This window comes from Panthera uncia (assembly GCF_023721935.1).
Source record: "Panthera uncia isolate 11264 chromosome E2 unlocalized genomic scaffold, Puncia_PCG_1.0 HiC_scaffold_19, whole genome shotgun sequence".
Taxonomy (NCBI): Eukaryota; Metazoa; Chordata; class Mammalia; order Carnivora; family Felidae; genus Panthera; species Panthera uncia.
This window is the reverse complement of record NW_026057588.1, coordinates 481,596-503,080: the sequence shown is the minus strand read 5'-3', so window position 1 is coordinate 503,080 and position 21,485 is coordinate 481,596. Positions and strand designations below refer to the sequence as shown.

The 21,485-nt window shown below is 39.9% G+C and overlaps 1 protein-coding gene across 2 annotated transcripts in view; it reads left to right on the top strand.

Annotated features, from left to right (window-relative positions):
* The window catches only part of LOC125915750 (zinc finger protein 420-like), a 76,411-nt gene that overhangs the window by 21,482 nt on the left and 33,444 nt on the right, over nucleotides 1–21,485 (top strand). Inside the window, exons 1-2 of one of the 2 annotated variants that reach the window (XR_007455734.1) lie at nucleotides 15,609–15,732; nucleotides 16,191–16,290. The exons of the other annotated variant lie outside the window; for it this stretch is intronic. The gene's annotated coding sequence lies outside the window, so the exon portion shown is untranslated. Of the gene's footprint in view, nucleotides 1–15,608; nucleotides 15,733–16,190; nucleotides 16,291–21,485 lie in introns of those variants that run through there. 2 annotated transcript variants of the gene reach the window in all.

The window sequence follows — 21,485 nt, the reverse complement described above, 5'->3', positions numbered from 1 at the left end:
TTAGAATTTGTCTGTGTTACATTAAACCAATAGATTTGTATATTCATGTAGTGTCTGCATTGACAAGACATTTAATTGTGTTTATTGCCTGAACTACTTAATAATCTTTTTGTGCATCATATAGTTGTGTTGATGTGGTCAAAGTTTGATACATTAGAGTTATTTATTTTTAAAAACTAGTTTTGTTTGTTAAATATATATGTATATATACATATATATATATATGTATATATATCTTTTATAGTTTTTTAAAGCAATATAACAAGCTTTCCCTAAAAAAAGAATAAATAGAGGGGCACTTGGGTGGCTTAGTCAGGTAAGCTGCCTACTTCCGCTCAGGTCATGATCTCGTGGTCTGTGAGTTCGAGCCCCACATCGGGTTCTGTGCTGACAGCTCAGAGCCTGAAGCCTGCTGCAGATTCTGTGTCTCCCTGTCTCTTAGACCCTACCCACTCAAGCTTTGTCTCTCTTGTTCTCAAAAATAAACATAAAAAAAATTTTTTTAAGAAAAGACATAATAGAAAATAAAAGTCAATTCAACACAAGGATAGAACTTTGGTAAATATTTGTCCGCCCCACAGAAAAGCACCTAAATATAAAGCAACTATTAACAGACAAGAATAGAGAAAAAGACAAGATATATTAGCAGGGGATTTCAATAGTGAACCTTTCCATAATGAGTAGATTGTCCAGACAGAAAATCAATAATATCAGACTTCAATGTCATTAAGTAGGTGTCTTACAACATTCCATCCAACAGGTAAAAGAAACACGTTCTTCTCATGTACATATGGAACATTCTCTAGTATATGTTATATGCTGGGTCACAAAATCAATCTTAATAAATTTAAGATTGAAATCCTATGAAGCAGGGTGCCTGGGTGGCTCAAAAGTGTCCAAGTCTTGACTTTGGCTCCGGTCACAATCTCACAGTTCTTGGGTTTAAGTCCCCCATCAGACTCCACAATCACAGTGTGGAGCTTGCTTGGGATTCTCTCTCCCTCCCTTCCTTTCTGTCCCTCCCCTGCTTGTATGCTCACTCTTGTGCTGTTCATCTCCAAAGGAACAAAATTTAAAAAAAAAATTCATGAAGTATCTTTTTCAAACACAATGACATAAAACCAGAAGCCAATTAGAAGTACAAAACAAAAATCTCAAGTGTGTAAATACTCAACAAAATGTAACATTCATAAAAGCCAAGACTTGAAAAACATTTGTGGCCCCTATCAGAAAAGTAGATAATGTGGTGCATATATAAGGTATATGCTGGCTTTCACAATACTGATTGCCTATTTGAAGATGTTAAAGGGAGTAGCTCCTAAAACTTATCACACCCAAGAAATTTCTGTGAGGTGATGGATGTTAACTAGATTTATGGTAAATACTTTGCAATATATACATGTATCAAATCCTTAAGTGACACATTATATTAAACTAAGGTGTACAACTTGTTTCTGAATAAAAGTAGGAAAAAAAAACTTAAGCAGACTAGTGGTTGTGCATGCATAAGGATAAGGGAATGAGGGTGGTGACCTAGAATATATTTGCCTCATGAAACCTTGATTTTTAACCTCACAAGACCCTGAACAGAAAGTAAAGCCAAGTCCACTGAAATTCCACACTTATTAACAACACAATTGTGTGAATATTTGCCCATAAAATTATGATGACTGGTTATGGTAGTGATAGAAAACAACTACATCAGGCATATCATGAATTATAATAGGAAAATTATAAAGTATATGCTTATAAAATATTTAAATAAAAAGTAACAGTAATTCCTGTCAGTCAAAAATAGCTAGACCTTCAGAGATAACTATTTTTCAAGTAGAGGTGGATCCTCCTTCTTATGCAAATTCAGAGTGTATGTGAAATTGCACTTGAAATTGACTAACACACAGGTGCTAAAATACCTTGTCCTGGGTTCAATGTTTCTATAAATATTGTCACATCAAACTTATTCTCAACTTGCTTTTCTTAATCAATGCTACACGAGGGTGGTATTTTGACACCAGTAGAATCGATTTCACAAAAACAAAAATGCATCATATACCACGGTAATTGTAAAGAAAACGTCCTTTTTCCAACAGTTTCTTGTCTATATGCTTACAGAGTTGAATGACTATCAACATCTCTTTTAGTGAAAGGCTGGCAGATACGGCCCTCCCAAATATGGCTGCGAATCCTCCTGCTTCACCCTGGCCTCACCTGAGAATCACCTGGAGCTTGTAGTTAAAGCAGCACCGATGCTCTCACCCTAACCAATAGACAGACTCTGGCAGGGGGCACAGGTGATGCTGGTTCTTAAAACTAGCTAAGGGATGTTTATTGTAAACCCAGGCTGATAAGCACTTCTGTGCTTCCAAGTTTTCATGTGCATATAAATCGTTTGGTGTCCCAGGTCCCACAGAAGAAAAACCTGTCAACCTTGCCTGGTTCCACTACAGTAAAGGAAAATGACGACATTAGAAATCCTGCAGGTTTCTGGGGCGCCTGGGTGTCTCAGTCGAATGAGTGTCCGACTTTGGCTCAGGTCATGATCTCACGGTCTGTGAGTTCCGCCCCATGTCGGACTCTGTGCTGACAGCTCAGAGCCTGGAGCCTGTTTCAGATTTTGTGTCTCCCTCTCTCTCTCTGACCCTCCCCCATTCATGCTCTGTCTCTCTCTGTCTCAAAAATAAACATTAAAAAAAAAAAAAAAAAGAAATCCTGCAGGTTTCCAGTGAAAATCTGGACCAGGGAAGATCATTTCCACTTTCAATACACAGCTGCCATTTTCCATGGTTCAATATTTATATTCAAAAACAGTGAAAACAGCAGGGAAACATAAGTTGTGGGCTATGTACTCCATGAAAAATGAAATCCAAACTACACTGTTCACCAAAGTCTAAAGTCATTCTATAACCTTTAAAATGCATGGTTCACTGTTATTAATGCTTTATTGTAAATATTTTAACCCTTATGATTTTATGCACTTGGACAAATCTGATTGCTTTTCTACTGATGTGAGGTAACAGAGTCACTATTTATTTGACTACTGAGGACAAGGTACACTGGTCAACCTTTCCAGGTTAAAACACAGGAGAAGCCCAGACTACACATGAGCTTACTTTCCCATCTAGAAACCAAGACCACATCCACCTACAACAATGTCATGGTCATCTGTGTATCTGACTACATTCTTCATGGGCTAATATCTTTTTTTTTTTAATATTTGTTTATTTTTGAGAGAGAAAGAGCAAGTAGAAGCTGGAGAGGGGTGGAAAGACTAGGAGATAGAGGATCTGAAGCAGGCTCCATGCTCAGTGCAGAGCCTGATGAGGAGCTTATACTCACAAACCACGAGATCATGACCTGAGCCGAAGTCGAATGCTTAAGCAACTGAACCATTCAGGCACCACCAAAAATAAAATAATATTTTTATTGAAGAGGACAACCATAAATATGCCCCCAGATGTTTATTCTCCAAGTAGGCTCCAAAACATGGCCCTTAGGCATCACCTGAGAACGTGTGAGAAAGGAAAATTGGGGAGTTACAGCCCAGAAGTATTGAAATGGTAACATGGGAAGAGACCTAGAAATCTGATATTTTATAAGTGCTTCAGGTAAATCTGATTCAAAATAAATTTGACAGTCTCTGCAGTAACTAAATCAAAGGTCATCCCTGAGTTATACACATTAAAGGTCACTCTTAGGGGCACCTGGGTGGCTCAGTCGGTTGGGCATCCGACTTTGGTTCAGTCATGATCTGACAGTCCGTGCGTTTGAGCACACATCAGGTCTGTGCTGTCAGCTCAGAGCCAGGAGCCTCCTTTGGATTCTGTGTCTCCCTCTCTCTCTCTGCCCCTTCCCCACTCATACTCTGTCTCTATCAAAAAATGAATAAACGTTAAAAAAAATTTAAAGTCACTCTTAGAAACCTTCTGTGTTTGTGGTGATGTTAGTGGTGTGATACACACACACACATACACACACAACATACACATTTGCTTTATTCATAAATAAGTCTGACTCTAACATAGTCTGGTTCAGTTTTCACATCTTCCATGTCTCATGTTCCTCATTGAGTATGCTGGAATCACCCAAAAATACACTTGTCCTCAGATTCTTTCATCAAATAATACAAATTTACATGAATTTGAATTTATTCAAATATTTCATCAAGTAAGATATGAAACACATATGGCCACATGTTAATAGATGTTATATTTTATAATGGAGTTGAATATGGCAACATTCTTACTCTGAATCTGCATTTCATGACTTTTCCTATAACACAATAAATAATTACACTCTTAATTAGTTGTTTGTACTCAGGTATAGAGAATTAGCACCCCATTTGCATACATGATAAATTCTTGTGAATCTGGGTAGGCATACTCTAAATTTCAGGGGATTTTTCATAACATCTGATTCTACTGCAAGGCATGATGTCCTTAGTGTCAGATGCCTTGAAGCACTTCAGGTTACACTGCCCATTCCCAACCATCTCACGTATCCACCTGTCTTACAGATACATTCTTAGTTAGAGTTGTGGTTTGCCAATGTTCAGGTCCATGAGATGAAGAGAGAGGGGCCTTGAAAAGGATGGCCTTCCCTGAATGAAACAGGAGTGGTTGCAAAATAAATTCCTGAAGTCCCATCTGATTTATACTCCCTCCTTGCTGCATGGAACACAGTCTGATAGCTGATGGAGGGGCACACATCTGTGGCCATGAGAGAGCAACTGTGAACACATGGCTGCAGGTGGACAATACCACAGGGAAGAAACGGAGAAGCCAGAGTGCACCATAGGGTATATGAGCCATTTCATCCGACATGAGCATCTATATACTCACTGTATACATACTAGAAAATATGCATCTTCCTTTCTACAAAGTACACATTGGCCTTTTCATGGTATAGCAGAACACAAAACAACAGCTACCCCAAAATGCATCGTTATTGTCACTTGTGCCAGTGTTAAATGTGAGCACAGCCTGGTTCCCAACTTCATGGTGTCAGTCTCTACAATGGACAGACATCCTCTTTCTGCTCCCCACCAGATGGGGAAAAAAATGCTACGTGAGCTGTGCATGAAGAGAGGGGCATCTAGCCTAAAAACTAGGTGCACTGTTTGAGGCAGAAATACTCACTGCCTATGACTGGTGAACGGCTCCTCAACTAATCAGTACTTTGCACAATCCTCAGAGTAGAACACATCATGGAGCTCAAGCAGGACTGAGTATTCTGCCAGCTGTGGATCAGCTTAAGTGGAATGTCATCCAACTACAATGGCTCAGACTGACATGGGGCTAGTGACACATATAATAGTTGTTATGCCTTTAAGATGTTTTAAGTAATCTCTAAGGGAACCACAATGAAAATACCTACTGATAATACATTCACCAATAAATAGATGATGTCATGGATTCTATTATTCTAACAATTCCCGTAGACATAATACAACATTCACTGACCACTAACCAAGGGAAGAAATACACAAGGTGAGTCACAAAGGACACATGGGTAATATTTCTACAGACAAACACATAGATACTTTTAATGGCAAAGGGAACAAAACCAATTCATATTTGAGTTACACTCACATTGTCCAAAAATGTAACGAGTTGAAAATTGTCACTCTATAACAAAACATACAGGTAAAAACAAAACCACACCTAAATAATGCTGTGGAAATTTCTATACAAAAGGAAGCATATTATTATGGAATTGCAAACCAGAATAAGAGAAAATATAACCCAAAAAATTCTACATAAGAAAGATGAATTATTTAAAGGATACCTACTATAATTTTATTTTAAAGTTTACTGATTTTGAAAGAGACAGAGCACAAGGGGGGGAGGATCAGGGAGAGAAGGAGAGAGAGAGAATCCCAACCATGAGATCATGACCTGAGTTGAAATCAGGAGTTGGATGGTGAAGCAACTGAGACACCCAAGTGACCCTGTGTATGTATAATTTTAAAGTGTGACTGTGTACCCATGAAGAAAGGAACATTTTGAATTATTGGCATGTGTTCATGGACAATAAAGGTGTAAAGAATATTCATTAAAATCTCCCATGGAAAGCTCTCATGAAAACTTTTATGAATTAAGCACTTAAAAGACCTTAAGAAATGAACTATGTTAATAGTTCTGTCCTATTCCACAGAATTTAAGGGTATCACCCATCCTCTAGAATCCAGCAAACAAAAAGTTTTCATTTCATTATTTTTAAGTTTGTATTAAAAGTGTATGTTGAGAGAGAGAGAGAGAGAGAGAGAGAGAGTGGCAGAGGGGTAGAGAGAAAGGGAGGGAATCCCAAGTAGGCTCCACTCTGTCACTGCAGAGCCAGGCATGGGGCTTCAACTCACAAATCATGAGATGGTGACCTGAGCTGAAATCAAGAGTCTGATGCTCAATGCCCTGAGCATTTCATTTCTTAATAAACAAATACCATCAAAGTTGTAAAATGTGCCAACAATCACTATATATTAAAAAAAACCAAAAACTGAGAGATGAAATTCAGATACATTCTGAGTGAAGTATAAAAACTAATGATTCATTTGTCCTTAAGTTGAAAGTCTCTGATTTTAGTTTTGTGTATCAGAAATTTTAACTGTATTCATCTGACAGTAGTGGATTGATTTTACTTTTATTCATTACCTTTCAGCTGTATCTTCAAATGGCACCCAGAGCCTCCTCCCAAAGATGTGCATAGAAACTTGTTTCCAAAGACTGTCAGTAGGTAGACATAAACATAGTGACCTTGAGAAAGTATGCTTAATGAGAGACTGGAACAGTGTTGGGGAGGGTGAAGGGCATCAAAGCTATCATGAAGGACATATCCAAAGGGAGACAATTACCCATAATAAGAGTCTCACTGCACAAAATGGTGAAGGATATAAACATTTTAGAACCCCCCTTTCTAACTGCACTACTGCAAAGTGGTGTGTTTCTATAAGCAAAGACTCAAATCAAATGGTCAAACATACATATATGCAGAACAAAAATTTGGAAAACCTGGAAGGTGACCTAGTCTATGCTGAAAATACTTATTTGTACCCTTTTGACAATAGGATTGCATTCACCTTTCAATCAAATATTTCTGAAAATCAGAGATTTAAAAATGAAAAAAAGTGGTAGGTGGTATCCCGTTGAGAGGTCTTCACTGAGCAGTCAACCTTAAAACAAAACCACAACACTTTCAATGAAAACAGGATTCCTCAATGCAGTCTGCATTTAAGCAGCATTTAAGCAATATTTAAGCAGCGTTCAAACGTTAATAAACATCTGAAGACTCATCTTCCAGAGAACCATTATGACTGTAATAAATGTAGGGAAGTGTTTTATCAAAGCTCCAACCTTAGTATACAGAAGAGTATATATTTAGGAGAGAATCATTACAAATATAATGAATGTGGGAAAATCCCTAACCTATCCTCCAATGATGGTGATCATCAGAGGATTCATGTGGGAAAAAAACCCCATACACATGTCATTAACCTGGGAACATGCTTAGTCAGTCATCAAGACTGAAAATGGATAAGACAACCTACACTGGACAGAAAGGTCAGATTTGTAACAATTTTATGAGGAGCCACTCATTTGTGTACAGGCTGGTCTACCTTGAAGCCATTGTATTGATTGTACTAGGCTACCATAAAACAATTAGATTGTCGCGTATTCATTATCAGTGCATGAATCATGATACCTCTCAATAAACATGAATTTCTGGGGCGCCTTGGTGGCCCAGTTAAGTGTCTGACTTTGGCTCAGGTCATGGTTTCATGGTTTGGAGGGTTGGATCCATGTGTTGGGCTGGGTGCTGACAGCTCAGAGCCTGGAACCTGCTTCAGATTCCATGTCTCCCTCTCTCTCTGTGCCTCCTCTGCTCATGCTCTGTGCCTCTCTCTCAGAAATAAATAAACATTAAAATATATATATTGCATTTGGAAAACTACCTGGCAGTGACTTAGGGAAATAAAATTTCCTCCTGAAGGACAGCAGCTCATCGAGTCTAATTATGTCTCTTTGCCAGAAGGATTATTTGAAACAGACCAAGGAAAAGCTCTGAAACCCAGGACAGGTTTCCTTTGTAACAGACATTTGCATGTATCAGGGTAAGTTCCATTTGGAAGGGTGTCTCCCTCTGTGTAGCAGAAAGAGGGAGAATGTGTAAATCTCCACAAACTCTGGTCAGTGGAGAAGGCATGGATTTTAATCTGGACAACATCCCTAGCCTGGGTGACTGTGCTTTGCTGATCTCCTCCCCAAATGCTTCCCAGTAGGATCACCTGTGGAGTTTCAAGAAGGATCATTGCTGCTGCCCTCCCCCTCACATTCTCTCAACTGAGTGGGTGGAAACCACAGTGTGGTTTCAGGGAAGTGCTCCAGGGGATTCAGGTGCAGGATTTTTGACCTCAACACCAGGGATTCCTGGTCTTCCTGCTTCAAAGAAAGAAGAGGTGGGCACAAAATGAGCCACAGGCAGAGGTGATTAGTGTCTAAGAGAGGGAGAGTGGTAGGAAAGCTCGCTGTACACAGAGGGGTGTCGGAGGGTGAAAACCCGAGACAATAGGCAAGGATCTTTGTTTTGTGAGGATTGGGTCTCTCCCACCTTCCCTTTCCCCTATTTCCTTTTCACCACCTACTCGTATTGGCTTGCTAACCCTAGGTGTTGGGTTTTCCATTCCTGATTGTCTCATTCCCATTGTACTCGGGATGGTGAGGCCCCACAGTTCCTTGTGGGTCATACGTTTTATGTTCTACCACTAAGTTGGGTCTTCTGTCAAATTCCTGAGGGGAACCTGAAGGGAAGTCGGTGATATGTGTTACATGTTTAAGAGGAACCTTACACCTGAGGGGGTTTGCTGTGGTCAGACACTCCCAGCATTGTTCCAGTGTTTTGGAAAAAAAAGTGTTTTTCCCCACCCAGGGACCTCAGGTCCTAATCTTTCCCTTTCTGCCTTCTGAATTCTATCTTTTCCTATTATAATTCTTTTTTTTTTTTTAATGTTTACTTATTTTTGAGAGAGACAGAGACAGAATGCGAGTGGGTTGGGGCAGAGAGAGAGGGAGGCACAGAATCTGAGGCAGGCTTCAGGCGCTGAGCTGTCAGCACAGCGGCAGACATGGGGTTCAAACTCACAGACCGTGAGATCATGACCTGAGCTGAGGTCGGACCCTGGACCTACTGAGCTACACAGGTGCCCCTCCTATTATAATTCTAAGTGAGGCCCAGGGTTGAGAAGGAAGGCTTCCCAATAATTTATGATAGTTGAGTGCAGGCTTTTCCTCAAGGGGAGGTAATAGGGTCTCCTGTACAGGAGTTGGGGTGTGTCAGGTCTGCGTAGGAACATTTTTCTATGCTCAAGCAGAATTTGTGGGCTCATGTGGGAGGGGAGGGCCACTGAAAGCAGAGAAGGGAAACTCAGTGATTGGTCTCCAAGTGGGAGCTGACAGTTTCTGAATAGCTCCAGACACAAAGGACTAGGAACTTGGGCCTTTTTTGCATTTCAAAGCCCTGCCTGCAGGCGATCAGGTTACAGGAGGTGAAGAGGCAGTGTTGGTGTCTTTACCGACATTTTCTCCTACTTGTGCTGTTTTCTCCACAAAGATCTTCTGAGAAAGAAATCTTGAAGAGGAGGTGAAGGAAAAAATGGCCAGTTCTCAGGTAAGCCTTGCGCCCCAGGCCGGAGGACCTGTGATCTTTTTCTCCTGAATTCCGGGCATGTAGAAATTGCAGGGCACCTGGGTGTTTCAGCCATTTGAGCATCAGACTCTTGATTTGGGCTCATGATCCCAGGGACCTGTGATCCAGCCCTGAGTCGGGGTTCCTTCTGAGTTTCGAGCCTACTTAAGATTTCCTCTCTGTCCCTGTGTCCCTGTCTTCCATTTACATTCATTTACATTGATCCTCTCTCTCTAAGAGAAGTTTAAAAAAAAAAAAGGCAATGTTTTTTTTTGTTTGTTTGTTTTTGTTTTTGTTTTTTTTTTTAGTTCTGATGGTTCTGCTTTAAGTTTTCACCTACGTTTTAAGCTTCTCAGAAATGATATTCTAGGGGCGCCTGGGTGGCTCAGTCGGTTAAGCGTCCTACTTCGGCTCAGGGCATGATCTCGGCAGTCCGTGAGTTCGAGCCCCGTGTCGGGCTCTGTGCTGACTGCTCAGAGCCTGGAGCCTGTTTCAGATTCTGTGTCTCCCTCTCTCTCTGACCCTCCCCCGTTCATGCTCTGTCTCTCTCTGTCTCAAAAATAAATAAACGTTAAAAAAAAATGATATTCTAGGTTATGTCTTTAGAACACTCCTCCCCTATATCCCAGAGACTTTGCTCCCTTCTCTCCAACCTGGTTTCCAGTAGGACATCAACAGTTGTCACTTTGAATTAAATTCCTGCAAGTAATGAAAATATTCCCTTTGTGACATATCCAGAGAGGAGAGTGTTGAGTCCAGGTTTCCTGTTGCTGATGGGGTCTGGTCCTGGGACAGCACTCAAAGAAAACCGTTCCCATTTAGGTCTGATCTGGATGGTTTCTCTGCTCCGGGTAGAGTACGATTATGAAAATGCAAAATACATCAGATAGATATGAGGCACAGAATAATCTGGAATGTTCCTGGTCATTAGGATGTGGAAAACATACTGTAAAATAGTCTAGATATTACAGGACATGGAGACTATATGTGACTGAAGGCTGTATAAATCCATTGTATCTTCAAAATTGTTTATATTCTGATTTACTGTTTGGGGTCACAAGAACACACGGTGATCCTGTGTCCTGAGGTGTGCCTTAGGCACTGATAACGATTTGTTTCCTTCTAGCCATTATTACCTTCTTTTACTTGACTTTGTGCTCTGTGACAGATTTCCTCCCTATAACGTTCATATTATTCCTTCTTATCAGTTGTAATGATTTTAGGCAGATTCCCTGACTTCGAGACACCATCATATTTAATTTTTTTTTAATGTTTATATATTTTTGAGAGAGACAGAGACAGAATGTGAGTGGGGGAGGGGCAGAGAGAGGGGGAGACATAGAACTTGAAGCAGGCTCCAGGCCCCAAGCCATCAGCACAGAGCCCAGTGTGGGGCTCGAACTCACAGAGTTGTGAGATCATGACCTGAGCTGAAGTCAGGCTCAACCGAGTGAGCCCCCAGGTGCCCCAAGACACCATCACATTTAAAATGGAAACTTTCTTTTAGTTTCTCTTTCCTTGGTTTTTTTTTTTTTTTTTTTTTTTTTTATTTTTATTTTTTTTGAGAGACCCAGAGAGAGCAGGAGGATTGGAGTTGCGGAGAAACCATGAATCCCAAGCAGGCTCCACAGGGTCTGTGCAGAGCATGACTCAGGGCTCAAACTCACAAAACCATGAGTCCTTGACCTGAGCTGAAGAGTCAAACACTTAACTGACTAAGGACCCAGGCACCCCTACCTTGCAGTTTCTGTGAGGAAAACAAAGGCAAAAGAAATATAGGTAAAATTAAATTGTCTTACAACTTACAACCCACTGAGAAATACTTAAGACTGGAAGAGGAAGATATTTCTCAAGGAATTTACAACCGCTTTAATGTTAATGCTTTTCTAGAGGGGAAAAGCAAGCTTCCCTTGACAATAGCCAGACTTCCAGGATCCTGTGAGTCCTCTTTAACCTATGAAATCCCTTCAGAATCTTTATTCCAACCCCCCCCCCAACTTAAAGTATATAATGAATGTCTCCTAACAATCACACTGCAGCTCATTCTTCCCACATGTCCCGTCCCTATGCTTTAATAAGATCAGCCTCGTTCACCAAAAAGGTCTCAAGAATAGTTTCTTGAGCATTTATTTACTCCTGGCCCACCTCACATCAGTTTCTACTGAGCAATGAAGTCCCTCGACTTGTGTAGTAGATGTAATGACTTATGGGAGTAGAGGTTCTAAATCAATCAGACCTTCATCCCGTAGGTTTTTATTTCACTGCATAGTCATGACACAGACATACTCTTCTATTTACTTGTTTGTGTTTTCAGAAAGAAAAGAATGACATAATTAATATGTTTGAGTGTCTTAAAATCCTGAAATACCATAGAGCACAAGTGATGATTGAAACAAAAGCTTTCAATGAGGGGTGTCTGGGTGGCTCAGTCGATGAAGTCTCCACTCTTGATTTCCGTGCAGATCATGATCTCGAGGTTCATGAGAGAGAACCCCATGTTAGGCCACATGCTGACAGCGGGAGCCCTCTTGGGATTCTCTCTCTGTGTCTGTCACTCCCCTGCACCTGCACTCTTTCTTTCTCAAAATAAATAGACATTATATTGAAAAAAAGCCTTTCGAGGTGCCTGGGTGGCTCACTTGATTAAGTATCTGATTCAACTCACAGTTCATGAGTTTGAGTCCCACAACTCTCTTTCTCTCTCCCCCTCTCTCTTTTCACCCTCCCTTACTTGTGCCCTCTCTCTCTTTCAATAAAGAATAAATAAATTAAAAATCTAAAACAAAATAAAATATAAAAAAAGGTTTCCAAGGACAATTATATTATGGGATCATTGAGTACTACGGTCAAGATACTATTTTTGAGGTACTGTATGGTACAAGACGGGATTTACTGAAAAAGGACAGGGGCAGGACCCATGGGCAGAAAGAAATGTATTTTGGCTGCGTGGAGCTTGTATGTTCATGGGGGAGGGTAAGTGCACAGTGTTCAATCACAAAACTTTCTTTAAATTTCTACTTGTAAAACTACTTCTGCAAGATTTCTCTGATGCTTATCATTCAGTTCAATATTAACAATTGATGAGACACACTAGCACTCATGTGACCCTTTAAAAAATCCAGCATCCAGAGGCACCTGCGTGGCTCAGTCACAGCCAGGAGCAGGCTTGGAGTCTCTCCCTCTCTCAGCCTCTCCCCTTTTTACACCATGTTTGCCCATGCTCTCTCTCACAATATAAATAAACATGGAAAAAGAAAAATTGAATGCAGGAACCAGTCTGTATTTGATGATCATCCAAACTGTGCAGGCTCTAGGTCAGCCTTCTGTGGTGAAGGTGAACATGTTTCTGTTTGTATCCGTCATAGTAGACTCAGAAAGAAAAACTGTTATATTCATATCATTCTATGTGTTTGTGTTGATAATGTGAGTAAAAGACTTAAGCATTATCACCTACGACTAGATTGAGAAGTTTCAGGTCATTGAAATGTTTTTTGTTTGTTTGGCTTTTTTTTTTTTTTTAAGTTTTGAGAGAGACAAGGAGGGGCAGAGAAAGAAAGGGAGAGACAGAATTCCAGGCAAGCCACACTGTCAGCACAGAGCCTGAGGTGAGGCTTGAACTCAGGAACCCTGAGATCATGACATGAACTGAAATCAAGAGGTGGAAACCTAAGGTACTAAGCCATCCAGGTACTGCTCTTGAAAACTTTTTCAGTCACCCTGATAATATTCTATTCTACCACGTTTAATGTTATAACTACTTTCAAAATGTATGGATGTGTGCATGGAATGTATAAATATAGATGAATTTTGTGTGCATATCTTCTTTCCATCAGTTTTCTCAGGGTTTAACACCTGTTATGAACATTGATTTAGGGTCCTTGTGTATATTGACCTGTGTGTCATTTTAGATCAACTCTAGGTCAGTTAACCTAGATTAAAATCTGATCCATACCATGTACTGGGTGCTTAACAAATATTCACCAAAAATAGAAGAATAATGTGTTTCTTGTCTTAGATTATTATTTTTTTTTCCATGAATTTATGAGAAACTGTTTAATGCTCTCTACTAACCAGGAAATGCTTGAAAAGCCTTGTCCCCTTTCTTGCTAGTCTAGTAGAACTTGTAATTGCTGTAAAACCCACTCAATTCCAAGTCCTCTGAGAGTTCTTGAATTTGAGTTCTACTTCATTATTGGAATATGTATCCCTTGGCCCATAGACTAATGCCTTGTTAGAAATGCAGACACCTACCCCATGCTAGAACTCCTGAACAGTACCCTCATTTTAACAAGATCTCAAATGCACTGTTGTGAAATTGTAATTCACATTAGAAGATGCTAATGTGAATTAGCATACATTAGAATACATTTGTAACTCACCAAAACTTCCCATTAAGAAATAGACACCACATGTACTGTATGATGGAAATACAGGATTCCAAAATGTGTATGCCTGTGTTGATGCCTTCGTTTTACAAATTCTCTTGAATAAACACAATATTTATAATGGTTCATACCTCAAAGTTAAAGAATATATTACAGCATAATACTGTGTTACAAATTCTCTTACTGCAGAAAGCAAGAAACTCATCTAAGCAGGAACCAGTTCTCCTAATATAACTGAACAAACAGTAATACAGTCCTTGGTGAATCACAAAAAAAACTATACCAAGTGGGGATGTCAGACAAAGGAAAATTGATTTACAGGAAATAAGGAGATCACAGGGAATAATTTCCAAAGCAGAGACACAGAGGAAAGGAGAATAATTTCCTTTTTAAAAAAAAAAATTTTGTTGGGGCACCTGGGTGGCTTGGTCGGTTAAGTGTCTGACTTCGGCTCAGGTCCGTGAGTTCGAGCCCCGTGTCGGGCTCTGTGCTGACGGCTCAGAGCCTGGAGCCTGTTTCAGATTCTCTGTCTCCCTCTCTCTCTGCCCCTCCCCTGTTCATGCTCTGTCTCTCTCTGTCTCAAAAAAAATAAATAAACGTTAAAAAAAAATTAAAAAAAATTTTGTTTAAATTTATTTTCAGAGACAGACTGAGTGGAGGAGGGACAGAGAGAGAGGGAGAGAGAGAGAATTCCAAGCAGGCTCCGTGCTGTCAACACAGAGTCTGATGCAGGGTTTGAACTCAGAAACTGTGAGATCATGACCTGAGCTGAAACCAATAGTTGGATGCTTCAGCAACAGAGCCACCCATGCACCCTGGAATGCTTTCCTTTTATTTAGGGTTAGGGTGGATATTTATCAAAGGAGGCTGGGGATAAGGTTGCACATGAGCCTTAAGAAAACAGTTCTATACATTCACTGTATGCTACATAGTAAATGAGGTTTATACTCCTCCTTGGGTGGAGATTTTAGTATTATAATGAGGTAAAAGGGAGCTCCTGGGTGTCCCAGTCCCTTGAGCTTCTGACTTTTGATTTAGGCTCAAGTCATGATCTCATAGTCTTAAGGTCAAGCCCCAAGTCAAGCTCCATGCTGAGCATGGAGCCTGGTGGGATTTCTTCTCTCTGCCCCACCCATACTTGTGCTCTCTCTCTCTCAGGGAATAAACTTAAAAATATATATAATGAGATATAGGTAACTGTTCTCACTTCATGCTTACTCTAATGTTCATCTGCATAGATGTGAGCTGGGGGTTAAGGTCAAATTGAGACAATGGAAGCTCTTCCTCAGGGCAGTCATTACCTTTGTTGGATACTTTCTGTTTCCACCACAGGACAGTATGCCCATGGGGTGTTTTGCCTGAAGTAAAAGGTAAGGTGGAAAGAAGAGGTTAAGTAAACTGAGGGAGAAGGTCAGTGAGCAAATGCAGGTAAGCAGTGGAATGTCAGATCGTGGGTTGCGGCTTGTGACATGAACTGCCTCTTGCATTTTAGGGACCATTTGAACTCCTCATGTGTCCACTTGGTAACTGTGGTATTTATTGCAGGGACTGCTGACCTTCAGGGATGTGGCTGTAGTATTCTCTCTGGAGGAGTAGGGATGCCTGAACCAGAGTCAGCGAGAAGTGTACAAGGATGTTATGTTAGAGACCTATGGACACCTCCTCTTCTTGGGTGAGGATAACACCCTCCAGATTTCCCAAACCACACTCAGGTTTTGTTCCTTCCTTTGAAGACTGTCTCTTGGAATCTTCCTCTTTGCATGACTGGGATTCAAATCCCTACATAAGGGAAATAATTATGAGTTTGTAGATGTAAAGAAATATCTTCATGATGTTTCTTTCAAAGTTAGTTTTCCCTTCCTTAGACTAACATCATCATTTTTTAGATTAATGACAATTCTAAACATTGAGTGTCATAAAATGGTATTTCCATCTTCAATACCAATCCCTACTCATTATGGTAGTGTAATACTGGGAAGTAGAGATCAAGATGTGAACCTTGGAAACCATCCTGGGTGTTCTAAAGGGGCTATTGGGCATTTTCCAGAATTGCACAATGTCCTCTCTGCTGAGTCCAATACTGGATTGAAAGGTAGAATCTCCAGCAATACTCCTATTCCTTTTTTCTAGCATCCAGGTCTTGTGACAAAGCCAGACCTGGTCCTCTTTTTGGAACTTAAGAAGGAGTTCTGGGAATGGAAGAGAAAGGAGACAGTAGCTACACACCCAGGTAGGTGGGAATGAATGAAACAGATGACAAAGGTGAGGTCCAAATGTGAAGGATGAAGACTGACCTTAAAACGTGGTTTGAGGGGCGCCTGGGTGGCGCAGTTGCTTAAGCATCCGACTTCAGCCAGGTCACGATCTCGCGGTCTGTGAGTTCGAGCCCCACGTCAGGCTCTGGGCTGATGGCTCGGAGCCTGGAGCCTGTTTCCGATTCTGTGTCTCCCTCTCTCTCTGCCCCTCCCCCGTTCATGCTCTGTCTCTCTCTGTCCCAAAAATAAATAAAAAACGTTGAAAAAAAAATTAAAAAAAAAAAACAAAACGTGGTTTGAGAAGACCTCCTTGAATTGAAATTAGTTTTAAAAGGCCGGTTTTATGTCTCTTCCTCTCACAGTGGACTTCTGCTTTCCAACACATCATGCTCTTACATTCTCTAAGGATTGTCCTTCAGTTCCACTGTAGGTCCTTCACATCCACAGTGAGGGGCTCCGTAATCTGATTGATTGGTTGTCCATTGCTTTGAGGGTCCGGGAAATCTCTGTATTTCTGAGGAAGTCTATGTTAATACATTTCAGAGTATTTGCCTTGTGTGAGAAGTGTGTTGGAGTACTGATGGACATATTGGCGGTTGGTGCAGAAATCCTGGAAACAATGGGGACAGATATCACATGTTATGTTTTCCGATATTATGGATGCTTTAATCTTAATCGTACTAAATTGACACCCACTCATTTCATCAGATAATAAAGCACCTCCCTAAAATGAGAAAATCTAACCCTTTATTTTACTTCAAAAGTTCAGTTTTGAGGGCGCATGGTTGGATCAATTGGTTAAGCATCTGACTTCAGCTGAAGTCATGATCTCACAGACAGTGAGTTTGGGGCCAGCATAGGCCTCTGTGATGACAGCACAGAGCAAGCTTGGAATTCGGTCTCCCTCTCTCTCTCTGTTCCTCCCCTACTTGGTCTTTATCTCTCTCTCAAAAAAAAAAACAAAACAAAAACAAAACAAAACAAAAAAAGTTCAGTTGTTTGGTATTAACTAAAATAAGAGATTTCTATTCTATGTGTTCCATTTCTTAATGGTGAAATAATTTCAAGCACCTATTATTTTCCTGGAATTCCTACATGAATTAATGCCATAGGGGAGATAGGACATTTAGAATTTAAAACTCACAACCTATAATAAATCTCAATTGTTACATTATTTCTTAATAATTGAATCATTTCATAATTTTGTCTTGTATAATATGAAGTTCCTGTGACTTTGTCATATATGTTTTCACTTTCTGAGTAGATATATTTGAGATTACTTGATGATTTATTGGATCAAAAATTTTTTAAATTTTTTTTAATGTTTATTTAAAAAAAAAAAATTTAACGTTTATTTATTTTTGAGACAGAGAGAGACAGAGCATGAATAGGGGAGGGTCAGAGAGAGAGAGGGAGACACAGAATCTGAAACAGGCTCCAGGCTCTGAGCAGTCAGCACAGAGCCCTACGCGGGGCTCGAACTCTCGGACTGCGAGATCATGACCTGAGCTGAAGTTGGCCGCTTAACCGACTGAGCCACCCAAGCGTCCCTTTAATGTTTATTTTTGAAAGAGAGACTGAGTAGGGGAGGGCAGAGAGAGAGGGAGACACAGAATCTGAAGCAGGCTCCAGGCTCTGAGCTGTCCACACAGAGCCTGACATGGGGCTTGAACCCGCAAATTGTGAGATCATGACCTAAGCCGAAGTCTTATGCTTAACTGACTGAGCCACCTAGGTACTCCTAGATTAAAAGTTCTGATATGACATGGATGGATGTGTGCTTCATAAGAAATGAGGTAGATGATTAGTGAATTTCTTATATTTAGAAAAAAAGTTTTGATTATAAATGTAATTTTGCTTCAGGAAACATGAATCAGTCTTTTCTACTTTCCTCAGAATGTATCTGAATTCAATATAAAAAGGTTGTTTTTTGTTTGTTTGTTTTTTAAATAAAGTGCTTGTTGGCCTATTTACAATGCTGATGGTGTTTGTTTATTTAGAAATGAAAGTTTTTGGGACACCTGTGTGGCTCAGAGGGTTGAGCATCTGACTCTTGATTTCAGTTCAGTTCATGACAACTTCATAGTTTGTGAGTTCTAGCCCTGTATCCAGCTCTGCCCTGACAGCATGGAGCCTGCTTGGGATTTTCTCCCTCTCTCTCTGTCCCTCCTACTCTCTCTCTCTCTCTCTCTCTCAATATACTTTAATAAAACTTAAAAGAAGGCAAAGGTTTTTGTATGCTTGAGTCTATGGATGGATTATACCCTTAAATTCTGTGTAAATGGAGATATCTATTAACATAATACACTTTTTCATGCCTTTTAACTGCTTCATTCATAAGAATTTTCATTAGAGCTTTTGATTTTAGTGAATATACATTACAATTTTACTGTCCATGAAGACATGCCAATAATTCAAAATGTTCCTTTTCTTTTATGAGTACACGGTCACAGTTTAATATTATAGCTACATAGGTGCATCAGGGTGGCTCAGTTGGTTACGTGTCTGGCCCTTGATTTTGGCTTATGTCATGGTCTCACAGTTTGTGAGTTCAAGCCCTGTGTCAAGCTCTCTGCCAGCAGCACATATAATGGTTTGGTATACTTTTAAGATATTTTAAGTAATCTCTAAGGAAACCACAATGAAAATATGTACACAATAAATATGTACACCAATAAATAGATAATGAAATTAATTCTATTATTATGACAACTCACGTAGACATGAAACAACATTCACTGCATTCACTGACCACTAACCCAGGAAAGAAATACACAGGATGATTCACAAAGTAAGCATGTGTAATATTTCTACACGCAAATACTTAGATAATTTTGTTGGCAGAGGGCAAAAAGCTGATTCATATTTGAGTTACACTGATATTTTCTGAAAATGTAATGAGTTGAAAATTGTCACGCCATAACAAAATACACAGGTAAAAAACAAAACCACACCTAAAGCTGAGGTTGAAAAATAAAGCTGTGGGAAGTCCCATACAAAAGGAAGCACGTTACTATGGAATTGCAAAACCAGAATAAGACAAGATATAAGCCAAAAACTTCTACATAAAAAAAGGTGAATTATTTAAAGGAAATCTATAATTTTATTTTTTATTTGAAGAGAGAGCACAAGGAGGGGAGGAACAGAGAAACAGAGAGAGAGAGAGAGAGAGAGAGAGAGAGAGAAAGAGAGAGAGAGAGAGAGAGAGAGAGAATCCCAAGCATGCTCTCCCCTGTTACTGCAGAGCCCAATGCAGGATTTGACTCCTAAAATGTGAGATCATGACCTGAGCCGAAATCAATAGTTGGACTCTTAACCAATTAAGCCACCACCCAGGATCCCCTTTGTCACTATGATTATAAATTGTTTCCTTTCTTTAAAATTTTAATGTTTATTTATTTATTTTTGAGAGAGAGAGAGAGAGAGAGAGACAGAGTGCAAACATGGGAGGGGCAGAAAGAGAGGGAGACACTGAATCTGAAGCAGGCTCCAGGCTGTGAGCTCTCAGCACAGAGCCCGACAGGGGACTCCCACTCAAGGACCATGAAACCATGGCCTGAGCTGAAGTTGGACACTGGACCTACTGAGCCACCTAGATGCCCCTGTAGCTATAATACTAAACTCTGACTGTGTACCCATGAAAAAAGCAAACATTTTGAATTATCGGCATGTCTTCATGGATAGTAAAACTGTAAAGTATATTAATTAATATCAACCATGGAAAGTTCTAATGAAAACCCTTATGAATTAAGCACTTAAAAGACATTATTACACAGAATTTAAGGGTGTAATCATTTCTTTAGAATCAAGCAAGCTGAAAACTTTCATTTTCTTAAGTTTTTTTTTTTCATGTATTTTGAGAAACAGAGAGAGAGAGAATGGAGGAAGGGAAAAGATAGACAAGAGAATTCCAAGCAGGCTCCACACTGTCAGTGCAGAGCGGAATGTGGGGCTGGAACTTATAAACGGTGAGACAATGACCTCAGCTGAAACCAAGAGTCAGATGTGCAACACTCTGAGCCACCCAGGCATGCCAAAACTTTTCATTTCTAAATAAACAAACACAATCAATGTTGTAAAATATGCCAACAGTAAGTTTATAAAAACATATTTGGGATTAAATTCAAATACAATCTGAGTGTTGTAGAAAGACTAATGATTCATTTTTCTTGAAGTGAAAGTTCTCTGATTTCAGTTTTGTGTATAAGAAATATTGATTGTATTTATCTGACAGCAGAAAGTGAGATGATTTTACCTTTATCCATTACCTATCAGCTGTATCTTCAAATGATACCCAGAGCCCCCTGCCAAAAATGTGCAGAGAAACTTCTTTCCAAAGAGTGTTAGTGGATAGATGTAAACATTGTGCCCATGAGAATGGATGCTTAGTGATAGAGTGGAACAGTGTTGGGGAGAGACAAAGGCAACAAAGATCTCATGGAGCACATATGCAAACATAGACAACTGCCCATTATACGAGTCTCACTGCCCGAAACGGTGAAGGATATAAAACATTTTGGAAAACCACCCTTTCTAAGATGGCTACTTCTGCAAGGCAGTGTGTTTCTACAGTCAAAGGCTCAAATCAAGTGGTCAAACAGACATATTTGCAGGACAAAAATTTGGAGAATCTGGAAAGTGACCTAGTCCATGCTGAAAATACTTCTTTGCACCATTTTGACAATAGGATTGCATTAACCTTTCAGTCAAATATTTCTGAAAGTCAGAGATTGAAAAGGAAGACAAAAATGGTAAGTGGTATCCATTTGAGGGGTCCTTCCCTGAGCAGTCGACCTTACAACAAAACCACAGCATTTTCAATGAAAACAGAATTGCTCGTTGCAGTGAATCTGAGAAAATATTTAACCAGGACTCAAATGTTAATAAATCTCTACGGACTCATTTGCCAGGGAACCATTGTGACTGTACTACATGTAGGGAAGTCTTTTATCAAAGCTCAAACCTTATTAGACAGAAGAGAATACATTTGGGAGAGAATACTTCTGAATATACCGAGTGTGGGAAAATTCTTAACCAGTCCTCCAACGTTGGTGATCATCTGAGGAGTCATGTGGGAAAAAACCCGTACACATGCAATGAACCTGGGAACATGTTTAGTCAGTCATCAAGACTTAATATCAATAAGACAATCCATGCTGGACAGAAAGGT